This window comes from Bos indicus x Bos taurus, chromosome 19 (genome assembly GCF_003369695.1).
Source record: "Bos indicus x Bos taurus breed Angus x Brahman F1 hybrid chromosome 19, Bos_hybrid_MaternalHap_v2.0, whole genome shotgun sequence".
NCBI lineage: Eukaryota > Metazoa > Chordata > Mammalia > Artiodactyla > Bovidae > Bos > Bos indicus x Bos taurus.
In genome coordinates this window covers 22,465,405-22,479,585 of record NC_040094.1, presented here as the reverse complement: position 1 = coordinate 22,479,585, position 14,181 = coordinate 22,465,405, and the positions used below count along the sequence as shown (strand labels likewise).

The following is a 14,181-nucleotide window of genomic DNA, read 5'->3' as shown; positions in this document are numbered from 1 at the left end:
AACAATCTTGAAAAAGAAGAACAAAGCTGGAGGAATCATGCTTCCTAATTTCAAAACCTAGTCAAAAACTACACTAATGAAAATAGTGTGGTAATGGCATACAGATAGACACATAGCTCAATGGACTAGAACTGAGTGTCCAGAAATAAACCTTCTCATTTTTGGCTAACTGATTTTCAGCAAGGGTGCCAAGACTGTTTGATGGAGAAAAAATAGTCTTTTCAACAAATGGTGCTCAGACAACTGGATATCCATATATAAATGAATGAATTTGGACTCTGATCTCACACCCTAGTATGCAAAAAATTAACTCACAACGTGTAACAGGCCTAAATATAAGACCCAAAACAGTGACACTCTTAGAGGAAAGCATAGGAGTAATCTTTCTGTCTTAGATATGACACCAGAAGCACAAATGATGCAAGAAAAAAATAAGTAAATCAGACTTCAGCAAAATTTTTAAATTTTAAATTTGTGCTTTAAAGAACACTACCAAGAAAGTGAAAAGGCGCCCTCCATGTATGCCTTGGCAGAGATAGCGCTTGCAGTCCTTGTTCCCGTAGTGTTTGGAGTAGAAGGAAAGGGGTAAGACTCTGGTCCCCTCAGCATCACGTCTTTGGTACTGGCGGCTTCTGGTCTACTGGTTCTGTTCTCAGGTATCAGAAAAGAAGCAGGAAAAAGAAAAATTAGTAAATAAATGTAAGTGAAAAGACAACCCACAAAATATTTGCAAATCATTTATCTGATAAGGGATTTGTGTTTAGGATATATAATCTAACAACTCAACAATAAAGAGAAAAATAACTCACTGAAAAATTGGCAAAAGACTTGGATAGCTATTTTTCCAAAGAAGATGTACGAATGGCCAATAAGATGAAAAGATGTTCCACATTATTACTCATTAGAAAAATGCAAATGAAAACCACAGTGAAATTGCTAAAAGGTACAGAGTTTCTTTGAAGGATGACAAAAATGTTTCAAAGCTGATTATGGTGATGGTTACGCAACTGTGAATGTACTAAAACCCACTGAATTGTGCACTTTAAATGGGTGAATTATAGGCAGGTGAATTATAAGCCAATAAAACTGTTACCAAACACCCACAATGAGATGCCACTTTCTACCTACCAGGATGGCTAAAAGAGAAAAAATAGACAGTGATAAATGATGACTAATAAGTAGAAAAATGGCAACCCTCATACTGGCTGGTGGGATTGTGAAATGATGCAGTCACTTTGAAAGCTCCTCAAAATGTTAAACAATGTTAAACATGACCAGCAATTCCCCTCTTCGGTATATGCTCAAGAGAAATGAAAACATACTTCCACACAAAAACTTGTACATCAATATTCACAGAAACTCTAATCACAATAGCTAAAAAGTGGAAACAACCTAATTGTGCATGAACTGATGAATGAATAAACAATATGTGGTAAATCCACACAGAGGAATAATATTTAACCATGAAAAGAAAGGAAGTAATGATACATGCTGCAACATGGATGAATCTTGAAACCATCATACAAAGTAAAAGACGTCAGACATAAAAGACCACGTACTGAGTGATTACATTTATAGGAAATGTCCTGAATAAGCAAATCCATAGAGACAGAAAGTAGATGAGTGGTTTTCAGGGGCTGGAGGAAGGGGGAAATAGTGAGTGACTGCTAAGGCACACAGGGTTTCTTTTGGAGTGACAAAAATACCCTAAAATTAGATAGTGATGGTTGTACAACTCGGTGAATATTCTGAAAACCACTGAATTGCACACTGTTTTAAAATATTTATTTATTTGGCTATGCCGAATCTTAGTTGCAGCATGCAAACTCTTAGTGGCAGCATGTGGGATCTAGTTTCCTGACCTGGGATTGAACCTGGGCCCCCAGCACTGTGAGCGTGGAGTCTTAGCCACTGGCCACCAGGGAAGTCCCTGAATTGCATACTTTAAAAGGGCAAATTTTATGTGAATTATATATCAATAAACCTATTATTGAAGTTTTTTTTTTTAATCATTAATATAGTAATGTGATACCATGAATCAGAATAGAATTTAAAAGTCAAATAGTGCACAGGACTCTCATGAAAATATAGGCTATGACTCTGTATATTATAGAATAAGCATCTGAAAATACGGTTAATTTGCACAAGTAAGCCAAAGATAACAGTGTATATAGTAGAAAAGGATGATGAGTGTAGGAAATTGGTTATTTCTGGGCTAGCAAGTTACTTATCTCTATTCTCAGTGTATTGTTTATGAACTTGTTCATATCTGAGCATAAAGCCACCCTTTATTTTTTTATTGTCATTTTCAAACAAATGTGACCTCTCTGGTAAAGAAATAATACTTTTCTAGAAGAAGAACTTTTCAAATTGAAGAATTTTGCTTCTAAAAGCAGACAGAAAATATCAGAACTATGGCAACATCGTTTCTATAGCAATGAAATCTACCTTTCTTTAGCCAAACAAGGCTATAAATCATTCTATTGCCAACTAGATAGGAATCCAAACCTGAAGCTAATGACACATTTCATGCTTGAAGAGAAAGTAAACAAAAGTCCTTTATTGTGTCTTTGTTGTGTTCAACTGCTAAGTTGTGTCTGACTTTTTTCAGCCCCACAGACTGTAGCATGCCAGGCTGCTCTGTCCTTCATCATCTCCTGGAGTTTGCTTAAACTCATGTCCACTCAGTCTATGATGCCGTTAATATCCAACCATCTCATCCTCTGCCTCCCCCTTCTCCTTTGCTTTCAATTTTCCCCAGCATCAGAGTCTTTTCCGATGAGTCAGCTCTTTGCATCAGGCGGCCAAAGAATTGGAGCTACAGCTTCAGCAACAGTGCTTCCAATGAATATTCAGGGTTGATTTCCTTCAGGATGGACTGGTTTGATCTCCTTGCTGTCCAAGGGATTCTCAAGAGTCTTCTCCAGCACCGTAGTTCAGAAGTATCAATTCTTTGGTGCTCAGCCTTCTTTATGGTCCAACTCTCACATCCTTACACGACTACTGGAAAGACCACAGCCTTGACTATACAGATCTTTGTTGGCAAAGTGATGTCTCTGCTTTTTAATACTCTGTCTAGGTTTGTCATAGCTTTTCTTCCAAGGAGCAAGCATCTTTTAATTTCATGGCTGCAGTCATTACCTGCAGTAGTTTGGGAGCCCAAGAAAATATAGTCTGTTGCTGCTTCTGCTGCTGCTAAGTCACTTCAGTTGTGTCTGACTCTGTGCGACCCCATAGACGGCAGCCCACCAGGCTCCCCCATCCCTGGGATTCTCCAGGCAAGAACACTGGAGTGGGTTGCCATTTCCTTCTCCAATGCATGAAACTGAAAAGTCAAAGTGAAGTCATTCAGTCGTGTCCGACTCTTAGCGACCTCATGGATTGCAGCCTACCAGGCTCCTCTGTCCATGGGATTTTCCAGACAAGAGTACTGGAGTGGGGTGCCATTGCCTTCTCCAAAATACAGTCTAGGCTGTTGCAAAAACTCAACAGCATATGATGTGAAAGAACAATTACTGTCATCTGTGCATCCTGGAAGCTATTTCCCATCACAAAGGAAGGAAACGGCTGGTGTGATATGTACAAATCAGCTTTTGACGTATATTTGCTACATATATGAGGGGAAAATGCTCCATGACATTTAATTCTATTTATCACTCCAGATGCATGCTATGGGAAAAGAAACTTTTCATCTATAATACTTATCTTGTGAGAAAATACACGGTGGAGTCGGTACTGATGGAAACCTGGCCGTATGTTTAGCAAAGAAAGGTGTGACGGTAGGAACAAACGGTTGCACTTGAATGCCAATCTTCTGCTTCATTCCCAGAGAACAATCAGCAGACAGCATGCACCCTGACCCTGAATCAGGGATAAAGGGAAGAGTGAAGATTGCAAATATGATCAGGTCACACCATTGAGTGAATGTCTTCTTAGTGAGGAGGAACAAGATTCTGCTTTTCTAAATGGAGGCATGTTGTCTGTTGAAGGAAGGCCCTCCCACACATTTTTTTAAAATAAAGGAAGGGATTTATAGTATTTCTTCCCGACGACGCTCATAATGCCTGCAGAGATATTTCTCTGTTTTCAAGTGGATTATCTCAGCTCTGTGTTCACATTCTTGCAAGGCCTGAACCTGCCACTTCAAGATGCATATAGCAACAAGTTTTAAAAGTTAAGAATAAACCAGCAGAATTTCTTAAGAAGATCCAAACAAGCTGTATGAATTATTTATTGCCACATAACAAATCACTCCAAAGCTTAGCAGTTTAAAACAATAAGCATTTATGATCTCATAATTGCTGTGGGGCAAGAACTTGGGAGCAGGTTAGCTGGGCGACTCTGACTCAGGATTGCTCATGAGGTAGTGGTCAAGTTTTTCACTGGAATAGTAGTTTCAAGGCTTGACTGGGGAAGTATCCATTTCTAAGCTCACTTGGGTGGCTATTGGCAGGACTCAGTCATCCCTGGCTGTGGAGTGGAGATGGCAGTTCATTCACTGCCATGTGTTCCCTGCCACAACCTGCCCCCTCCCCTCCGCAGGGCATCTCACAACAAGGTGGCTGAGAGAAGGCTAACAAGACAGAAGCCAGAGTGTTTTTGTAACCTAATCTCAGAAGTGACGTCCATCCCTTCTGCCCTAATCGCTTTGTAAGAAATGTGTCAGGGGACTTCCCTGGTGGTCTGGTGGTCCACGGGACTTTGAGCTTCCACTTCTGGGGGGCACAGGTTCAGTCCCTGGTCGGGGAACTAAAGATCCCACGTGTCATGTGTGCATACGTGAGTGCTAAGTGGCTTCAGTCAGGTCCAATTCTTTGTGACCTCATGAACTGTAGCCCATCAGGCTCCTCTGTCCATGGGATTCTCCAGGCAAGAGAATACTGGAGAATCCCATGGACAAAGGAGCCTGATGGGCTACGGTCCATGGGGTCACAAAAGAGTTGGATGCTGAGGGGCTAACACTTCACTTCATGGAGACCAAAAGAGGTTTGAATTAGGGTAGTGAGTCTTTTATTGATCTGCTCTACCAGGTATGAGAGACTGTTGTTTGCCCTCCAATATCTATTTCCCTCTTTGTCCTTAGTAACAAAATTCCTATTTATTAACTGGGCACGTGGCTACCTGGAGTAAGGACAACAGTGATCTGTTTTCCTGCAGTTAGATGTGGTCATGTGACTGTTCTGGTCAATGAAGTATAAGCAGTAGTTGGTACAAGCAAAGTAAAGAGTTGGTGTGAGCAATTTTGAGGAAGCAGCCCTATGGGAAAGCAGTGTACCCTTCTATAGGCTTTTGTGTTGGCTAGAACATGCATGTAATGACTGAAACTCCAGCAGCCAAACTGAACCATGAGGTCACCTTGAGAGTAGAATTCATGAACGATGAAACATGAAAGAAGGACACTCTGAGAGTCCACACCAATCCTGGGATGACTATCTTTGGATTTTGTATGTATGGAAGAGAAATAAATTTGCCTTTTTGTTGGAGTCATGCCTACTTTTTCCTGTTACTCCTAACTGATAATGTGACTTGTATGTTCATGTCCAGATCCTAAACATGTACAATTCACATTTAGTCCTGCTATGACCTGAGCTGCAGTTCAGGTCATAGCACTGAATTGCACAATGTCTCTTAAGTACAGGGCAAAAAGCTTTAGCAAACGTTGCCAGGTTCCCGGTGGTAACAGGTGAGGACCTAGGATGGCTGTGTCTTGACTGGCTGTGTCTAGATTATGGGGGTAATTTATAGCGAGCTTGATGCACCTGTTGAACTGCAGAAGCAGAGCCAGGTTAGGACAGGAACTAGACTTTTTTTTCAAATTGTGTCTTCTCATTCATTTCTTTTCCTTTTGACATGTACACACTGCTTTATTTATTTTTGGCTGTGCTGAGTCTTCCTTGCTGCCCACAAGCTTTCTCAGGTTGTGGAGAGTGGGGACTATTCTTTAGCTGCAGTGCACCGGCTTCTCATTGCTGTGGTTCTCTTGTTGCAGAGCACAGGCTCTCGGCACACGGGCTTCAGTAGTTGTGGCACACAGGCTCAGTTGCTCTGTGTGGCATGTGGGATCTTTCCGGGCCAGGAATCAAACCCATGTCCTTTGCTTTGGCAGGCTGATTCTTATCCACTGGACCACCAGGGAAGCCCAGGGCAAGGACTAATGTTTGGGGTTCTCTTCAGGTCACTGAACGAGCGGGAGACTGTTGGACCCGGAGCACTCCTGCCGTCTGCCATGGGTGCTGCCTGAGTCCAAAGCCTGACAGGTTTACGATCTGTAGGTCAAGTGTCTGTCTGACTCAGATATGCAGAGCCAGCAAAGACCTTTAAGAACAGGGAGTGGGAGCTGCCGGGGACAAGGAAGTACAGATAAAAGCAAATCTGTCTTCTGAAAATAGGCAGGGAAAAGACACAAACAAAAAACCCGTATCAAGCACCAACATGGACAGTGTTTGTGTTGTGTGGGTCAATGCCAAACAGAGGCCCCTGGGAAACAAAGGCCATGTCTGTTTTCCTTTCACGGCCTCTGCTCCGCGGTATCAATGACCTTCTCTAGTGAAACCCACACCCAGGCTTATGCCAGGGCTATGCTTAGCTCCCACTCTCCTTTTCATGGCATACCAAGAAATAACTTGCCTCAGGGCATGTGTATAGGGTGTTTCTGGGGCATTTTGTGCCAAGGAGAGCAGTGGAGACTCCAAGATGCCCACCAGTTTCTTAGGCTCAAAGTATCCCTATTGTAAAATGCAAGTCCTGCCTTGTGGGAAAAGCAGGAATTCACCTTAAGGAACAGGAAAGTTTCGGAAGTTTTATAACCTGCCATCAAAATTCTGGATTGTGCACATTTTTTGGAATGCTTCTGAACTAAGCAACTTTACTTTGATAAACTTACTCCACTATCTTCAGACTGTTCTATCCGGGTATACACTGGTTCAAGAATGCCTGTAGATAAAAATACATTCCCAGTGCCAATTATTTTAAAATATATTCCCCCAAACAGGCAGAGACACTTTCACTGGTCCAGAAGGAGTCAGTGTGGGAGGCTCAGTGTGGATTGCAAAGTGTTTGGGTCTTCAAGTCAGGCAGATCTTCTTTGAGATCAAGACTCTCATGATGGAGTCCAAAGATATGATCCATAGTTATGGAACAAAAAATGAAGAAGGAGTACACATATTACTTAATTACCAAGATGATCAGCTGAGGAGTTATAAATATTGATAAAACCTTATCGGGTTGCTGTATAACACAGGGAACTCTGCCCGGTGCTCTGTGATGACCTAGAGGAGTGAGATGAGGGGTGAGGGAGGGCCAAGAGGGAAGCAATATACATGTACTTATGGGCTGATACATGTTGCTATATGGCAGAAACCAGCACAATATTGTAAAGCAATTATCCTCCAATTAAAAATAAATTTAAAAATAAACGAATAAAAACTTGCACTCCTAAAAAGAAACTTTAGCAGGAAGCAACTGGGGAGATGAAAAGGAAATGTTAGTGCACTAAATCCTTCTCTGTCACAACAGGAGGTCAATTAATAAACCAAGAAATGATGGTATACATGCATTGTTGGTGGGAATGTAAACTGGTGCAGCTGCTATGGAAAGCAGTATGAAGGTTCCTTAAAAAACTGAAAATTGAGGGACTTCCTTGGTGGTCCAGTGGTTAAGAGCCTATGTTTCCAATGCAGGGGGTGCCTGTTAGATCCCTGGTCAGGGCTAAGATCCCACATGCCTAGTGGCCAAAAAACCAAAACATAAAACAGAAACAGTATTGTGACAAATTCACTAAACACCTTAAAAATGGTCCACATTAAAACAAAAATCTTTAAAAAACTAAACACTGAGTTACATGAAAGTGAAAGTGAAGTCGCTCGGTTGTGTCTGACTCTGCGACCCAGTGGACTGTAGCCCACCAGGTTCCTCCGTCCATGGGATTCTCCAGGCAAGTACACCGGAGTGGGTTGCCATTTCCTTCTCCAGGGTATCTTCCCGACCCAGGGATCGAACCCAGGTCTCCCGCATTGCAGGCAGACGCTTTAACCTCTGAGCCACCAGGGAAGTCCAAAACTAAACGTTAAAAATTGAGTTACATACGATCCTGCAATTCCACTTCTGGACATACATCCAGAGAAAACTCTAATTCAAAAAGTTGCATGCACTTTTTACAACAGCATTTTTTTTTATAGCAGCACTATTTACAACAGCCAAGACATGGAAGTAACCTAAACATCCATTAACATGAATGGATGGATAAAGAAGATGTGGTATATATATGGTTGGGTGGAATATTACTCAGCCATAAAAAAGAATTAAATCATGTCATTTGCAACAATGTGGATGGATCTAGAGATGATCATACTAAATGAAGTAAGTCAGAGAAAGACAAATACATGACATCACTTATATGTGAAATCTAACATATGATACAAATGAACTTATTTACAAATCAGAAACAGACTCATGGCATAGAAAACAAATTTATGGTTACCAAAGGGAAAGTGGGGAGATAAATCAGGAGTTTGGGATTGGCAGATGCAAGCTACTGTGTATAAAATAAACAGTAAGATCCTACTGTTATAGCACATGAAACTATATTCAGTGTCTTGTAATAAACTATAATAGAAAATAATTTTTTAAAAAGAAATGCTGGTATTTTTTGGCAAAAATGTATGATATGCTATGATGCACTGTTCTAGGTATTTTATATTCAAATAATATAAAAAATATTTTATACAGATAAAAAATATTAAATAAAAAAATCACTGTCTTCATTATTCTATACTAATAAGTCTGTTGGTTAAAGACAGCAACACTACCAAAAGAGACAGCAAAAGTCTGAAAAGAGTTGCTTTGAGGAGTGGATTTACGATATGCATGTACACACACATTCTTGGATATAAAATTTTTTAAATTATCAACAAAATGTTCTACTACCTACTAGCTATGTATTCTTGAATAGATTAAACCCCCCAGGTCTCTGTTCTTTTTGTCCAGAAATTGGGAATAATGATGATTTAATTACAGGAATACCTAATATAAAGCAGCCAGGAAAATGTCAGTCCGCTTCCCTCTGTCTCCCATGTAATATTTTGTAGCTCAAGGTCTTCAGGCTAAGAAGTGACATCCATTCTTGGGTCTGGCTGGCCTGAGAAAGCCGCATGAGTTTTCTCTGCCTGCGTCTGTCCATCTGACATAAAGCTTCTCATCTTCAGTTTCTCCATGCACTACAAGAGCAGGCTGTCCGTTGGTGAAAACTGAGCATCTCAAAAGAACACTGGCCACATATTAACATGCTTTTCGCTTGAATGATGCTATGCAGTCATTGATGTCATGTTTACTGCTCACTTAGGGACCGCTTGGGAAAATCTGTTGTCCTGACTGTATTATTGCCTCAGAACTTTCATAGTTGGGCCTCATGATGTAAGGGAGAGAACAATTATGAATTCAAGAGAGGGAGAGAGAGAGATCACTGTCTGGGATCAGGAAGTAATTAGTAGAAAAGCACTAAAGATGTCAGCACAACAGAGCAAGGGGGATCGCTGACGTCTAACCTGCCTGGAATGTGATCCTCTGTGTGTCTACACATCTACACAGACGGCTATACCTGCAGGTAGCTTCTGTGATGTGTGAGTGGGTAGGCGGGGCAGGGGAGGGGGAGAGGAGATTAAGGGTAGGGTGCATGCTCAGTCACTCTGCTGTGTCCAACTTTTTGCAACCCCTAGACTCTAGCCTGACAGGCTCCTCTGGCCATGGAATTTTCCAGGCAAGAATACTGGAGTGGGTTTCCATTTCCTACTAGACAGGATCTTCCCAATTCAGGGATCAAACCCATGTCTCTTGCATCTTTGGCATTGGCAGGCAGATTCTTTAACCACTGTGCCACCTAGGAAGCCCTCAGGGATAGGGTACAGGTAGTGATGTTCTGGTAAAGAACACCAGTCCTGGAGAGAAGAGCCCTGATTTGTAATGGTTGTTAATTTCACTGGTGTAACTGCTCCCAGTGGGGCCAGTTTCAGGCTACCAAGTTGAAGTCATTGAATGCAGAGTTGAGAAGAAAAGCGCAGTGTCAGCTCTGGTAGTTGGTACTAGCAGTTCCAGCACATTGCTGGCTGCAGGTTTCCAGAACAATCTCTTTCAGAAACAAAAAAAGCTCCTTGCACTCATCTGCTTCTAAAGTTGTGGATATTGCTTTGCCTTTTATTACCAAATCCAATCCGTACATCCCAAACAGAATTGTTCATTCAACCCTTGTTGATTATTTAATCCTTTGTAAAGTTCATGGCTCATCACAACTCACAGAAATTCTGGAACTGGAGTTTTGCTTGGTTGGGTTTTTTTCTCCAAAATCTAACACAATGGTTGGCAAGAGCATTTGTTTATTCAGAAATCAGCCAACAGGATGCTACAGGTCTGTGAGTTCACCTAAAGATTTGGCGAACTTCCACAGGTCAAGGAAAGCTCTGAGCAGGCAAGAGGGGGCTCCCTGACTTCAGGTGCCCCCACAGTTACAATTCTTTGGAAATTAGGAGGCTATCTGGTTTTTGGCACGTGTATGAACCTCTTCCTCATCCCACAGGAAACACTCTCTCATTAGTCTCTAGGGAAACATCCCTTTGAAACTCTGCCCCACCTCCTTCCTCCCTGAAATCTGTATCCGGGAGCCAGACAGCACTAGATCCGAGCCCTATGGAGCCCAAATGTTTATATACTTGGGGCCCTTCTTTAAGGAAAAGAATATAAAGTTACAACTATAAAGCTACTGAGGTCAAGGCCTTATAGAATGAGCCCGTACAAATGAGGGTCTCTTGCAGAAGCATCCCTAACTTCCAGTAAATATGTCCCTGGAGCCAGACTACACTCAGAAGGAAATTGGATGTTTGCCTGGTGTGGGTGAGGGGTGGAATGCCCTGAATTTTTCCCTTTTGGTTGAAGAGGAAGCTCCAGGCCCCTGTTTCTGCTTAAAACTCTGCCTTCGAGCCTGACACTGGAAGACACTATCCAACTTATTAGGAAACCATTTTATTCTGCATCACTCATGCTGGATCACATGGCTTCTTCCCACTGCTTGATACAGAATACCCCAATTATGCTTGTAACAGGCAGAGATCAGCCCCACTAGTCCAAGGAAATTTCTTCTCTCCCCAGTGGCTCAGATGGTAAAGAACCTGCCTGAAATGCAGGAGACCCAAGTTCGATCCTTGGGTCTGGAAGATCCCCTGGAGAAGAAAATGGCAACCCACTCCAGTATTCTTGCCTGGAAAATCCCATGGACAAAGGAGCCTGGTGGGCTACAGTCCATAGGGTCGCAAAGAGTTAGACACAACTGAGCAACTTCACTTCCACTTTTCTTTCTGTCAACCTCTGGCAAAGTCTAACTTCAGGATCACTGTGGATGAGAAGGGACCTCTAGTGGTCAATCTCAAAGGTCACATCGCTGCTCCCTTCTACCTGTTCTCTGAAAGGTGTTCTGAACCGTCAGCTCTGGGTTGCCAGTCTAAGAAGTGGAGGGAGGAAAATACAAGATGCAGTTCAGTTTAGTTCAGTTGCTCAGTCGTGTCTGACTCTTTGCAACCCCATGGACTGCAGCACACCAGGCCTCCCTGTCCATCACCAACTCCCAGAACTTGCTCAAACTCATGTTCATTGAGTGAGTGATGCCATCCAACCATCTCATCCTCTGTCGTCCTGTTTTCCTCCTGCCTTCAATCTTTCCCAGCATCAGGGTCTTTTCTAATGAGTCAGTTCTTCGCATCAGGTGGCCAAAGTATTGGAGTTTCAGCTTCAGCATCAGTTCTTCCAATGAATATTCAGGACTGATTTTCTTTAGGATGGACTGGTTTGATCTCCTTGCTGTCCAAGGGACTCTCAAGAGTCTTTTCCAACACCACAGTTCAAAAGCATCAGTTCTTTGGCACTTAGCTTTCTTTATGGATACATGATAGATGAGAGGAATTGGGGTTCTTTGGTAGCTCAGAAGTGAAGAATCTGCCTGCCAATGCAGGAGACGTGAGTTTGATCCCTGGGTGGGGAAGATCCCCTGGAAGAAGGAAATGGCACCCCACTTCCAGTATTCTTGCCTGGGAAATCCCATGGATAGAGGAGCTACAGTCTAAGGGGTCGCAAAGAGTCAGACACAACTTAGCGACTAAATAACAACAACAAGAGGAATTTGGGGTTTTGATATAGGTAGGTTGTGGAGGATGGGATGGCTGTGCCACTGCATGGCACATAGAAGATGTAGTGGAAGGACTTCCCTGGCGGTCCAGTGGCTAAGACTCTGCTTCCACTGCAGAGGGTGTGGGTTAGTTGAGAAACTAAGATCTTGCATGCTATGGCCAAAAAAAGAAAATGTAGTGGATATTTTTTCTGTATACTTGTACACGTAATCTACCCATCTCCTAGAATGTTTGGACCCAGTGCTGTGCCAGGGAATGAAGGGAGGGCAGGGGCTGAAGGGACGTAGGGCAAGCAGAAATGCAATTTCAGCCCAAAGTCATAGATGTTGTGCATTTTGAAAGCAGAACATAGTCCTATGAAAGAGCACAGTTTAATATTTTATTAAAATCATGACTCTTGAGAAGCTAATTGAAAGAGCAGAGACTGCTTGTCTGCAGAGATCATGCACTCTTAACTGCTCTTAGTCTCTAAATAGGCATAACAGGAGAAGCCCTGCCAGTGTTGGCAGGAGGTATCTGGTGAAGTACTATCTTTAGAGGTGCAGCAGTACCTCTCATGGGATGGAGATCTCTTCTGACTCTGAGGTTCCTTACTGGAAACCCACTTGCCTATAAATACAAGCCACATTTCCCAATACATTCTTTTTCAGTAATAAAGTTGATATTTTGGTAAATAAATAAATAAAAGCAGAGACTATCTCCCCAGAAAAATACCCACATGCACTTTCACACACACACATGTTTTTGCCTAAAATTCAGGGACTTAACAAGCACTCTAAAACTCATCCCTAGTGGGTCAAGAAGCCAAGTTGGGAATTCCCTGGTGGTCCAGTGGTCCACTCTGCACTTTCACTGCTGAGTCTGGGGTTCCATCCCTGGTCAGGAAATTAAGATCCCATAAGCCACGAAACACAGCCAAAAAACACCCCAAACAAAACAAAAAAGCAAAGAAGCAGTGTAAAGAAACTCTGAAGCAAGACACTGGGAAAAGGAACCTTGTGGCAGCGAGGAATCCTGAGTGGATTCTAACCCCGTGTCACTTTGGACAAGTCGCTTTATGTCTCTGAACTTCACTTCCTCACCTATTAAAAAACAGGAGGATTAGCCAGAAATAGAGTTGCCCAATTAAAGACAGAATACCTAATTAAATCTGAATTTCAGATACACATGATTTTTTTTTAGTGTAAGCATATTCCAAACATTGGCTTTGTCATAAATTAACAGATGGCAGTTGCACAAGACATACTTATACTAAAAAATTATTTGTTACTTACCTGAAATTCAAATGCAGTAGCTGTCTTGGATCTTTATTTGCTAAATGTGGCAACCCAGGCAGCCTTTCAGGTCTTAATTTAAGGTCTAAGATTCTCGGTGGTGAAGGAATGTAATAAAGGATGAGAAGTTAGAGGATCACTAATCACTGTTTAGAAGCTGGAAATTCTGAAGTTCCATGACCCGTTTTAAGCAGTTTGGTAAATACTGTGTCGAATTCTGGATGAAAAAGCACCACGTTGGGTCCCTGAGTGGCTCAAAGAACCACTCTATCATTGCAAGGCAAGATTTCTCATTTTTCTGTTACATTAAAGCCCTCAGTGGTATTCGCAGCGACCTGGCCTGACCCTGCTGACCTGTGACCCTCCTGCCATTTGCTGAGCTGCTGCCTCTGTTGCATCAAGCTTGGTGACAGCAGATGCGGATGCAGCTCGAAGGCCTTTGGGGATGGGATGGTCAGCACCCAGCTGCGCTGCACCTCATCTTCCCTCCTGGTTGTTTTCCTCCCTGTTCTCCATCCCCACATGACAGGAAGTACTGAGAGGTCTGTGCCCCCGCAGGGTCAGTTTCCCCCAGGGCAGACCTGTGTACACATTCTCTTCTGGGCCAGAGCACTCAATTCATCTCCAAGTGAGCACCCTGCCCCTTTTTCCCCTTCTCCTCCCCTCCTTCCTTGCTCCTTCCTCCCATCTTTTCTTCCTTCCCTCCTTCCTTCTTTAACTGTTTCTTTTTTTCCTTTAAA

The 14,181-nt window shown here is 42.5% G+C and overlaps 1 non-coding gene across 1 annotated transcript; it reads left to right on the top strand.

Annotated features, from left to right (window-relative positions):
- Nucleotides 1-512: 512 nt before the first annotated feature.
- On the top strand, nt 513-670 carry LOC113878641. The gene has a single exon (XR_003507064.1). It is a non-coding gene; the product is annotated as a small nucleolar RNA SNORA57 (small nucleolar RNA).
- Nucleotides 671-14,181: the final 13,511 nt, after the last annotated feature.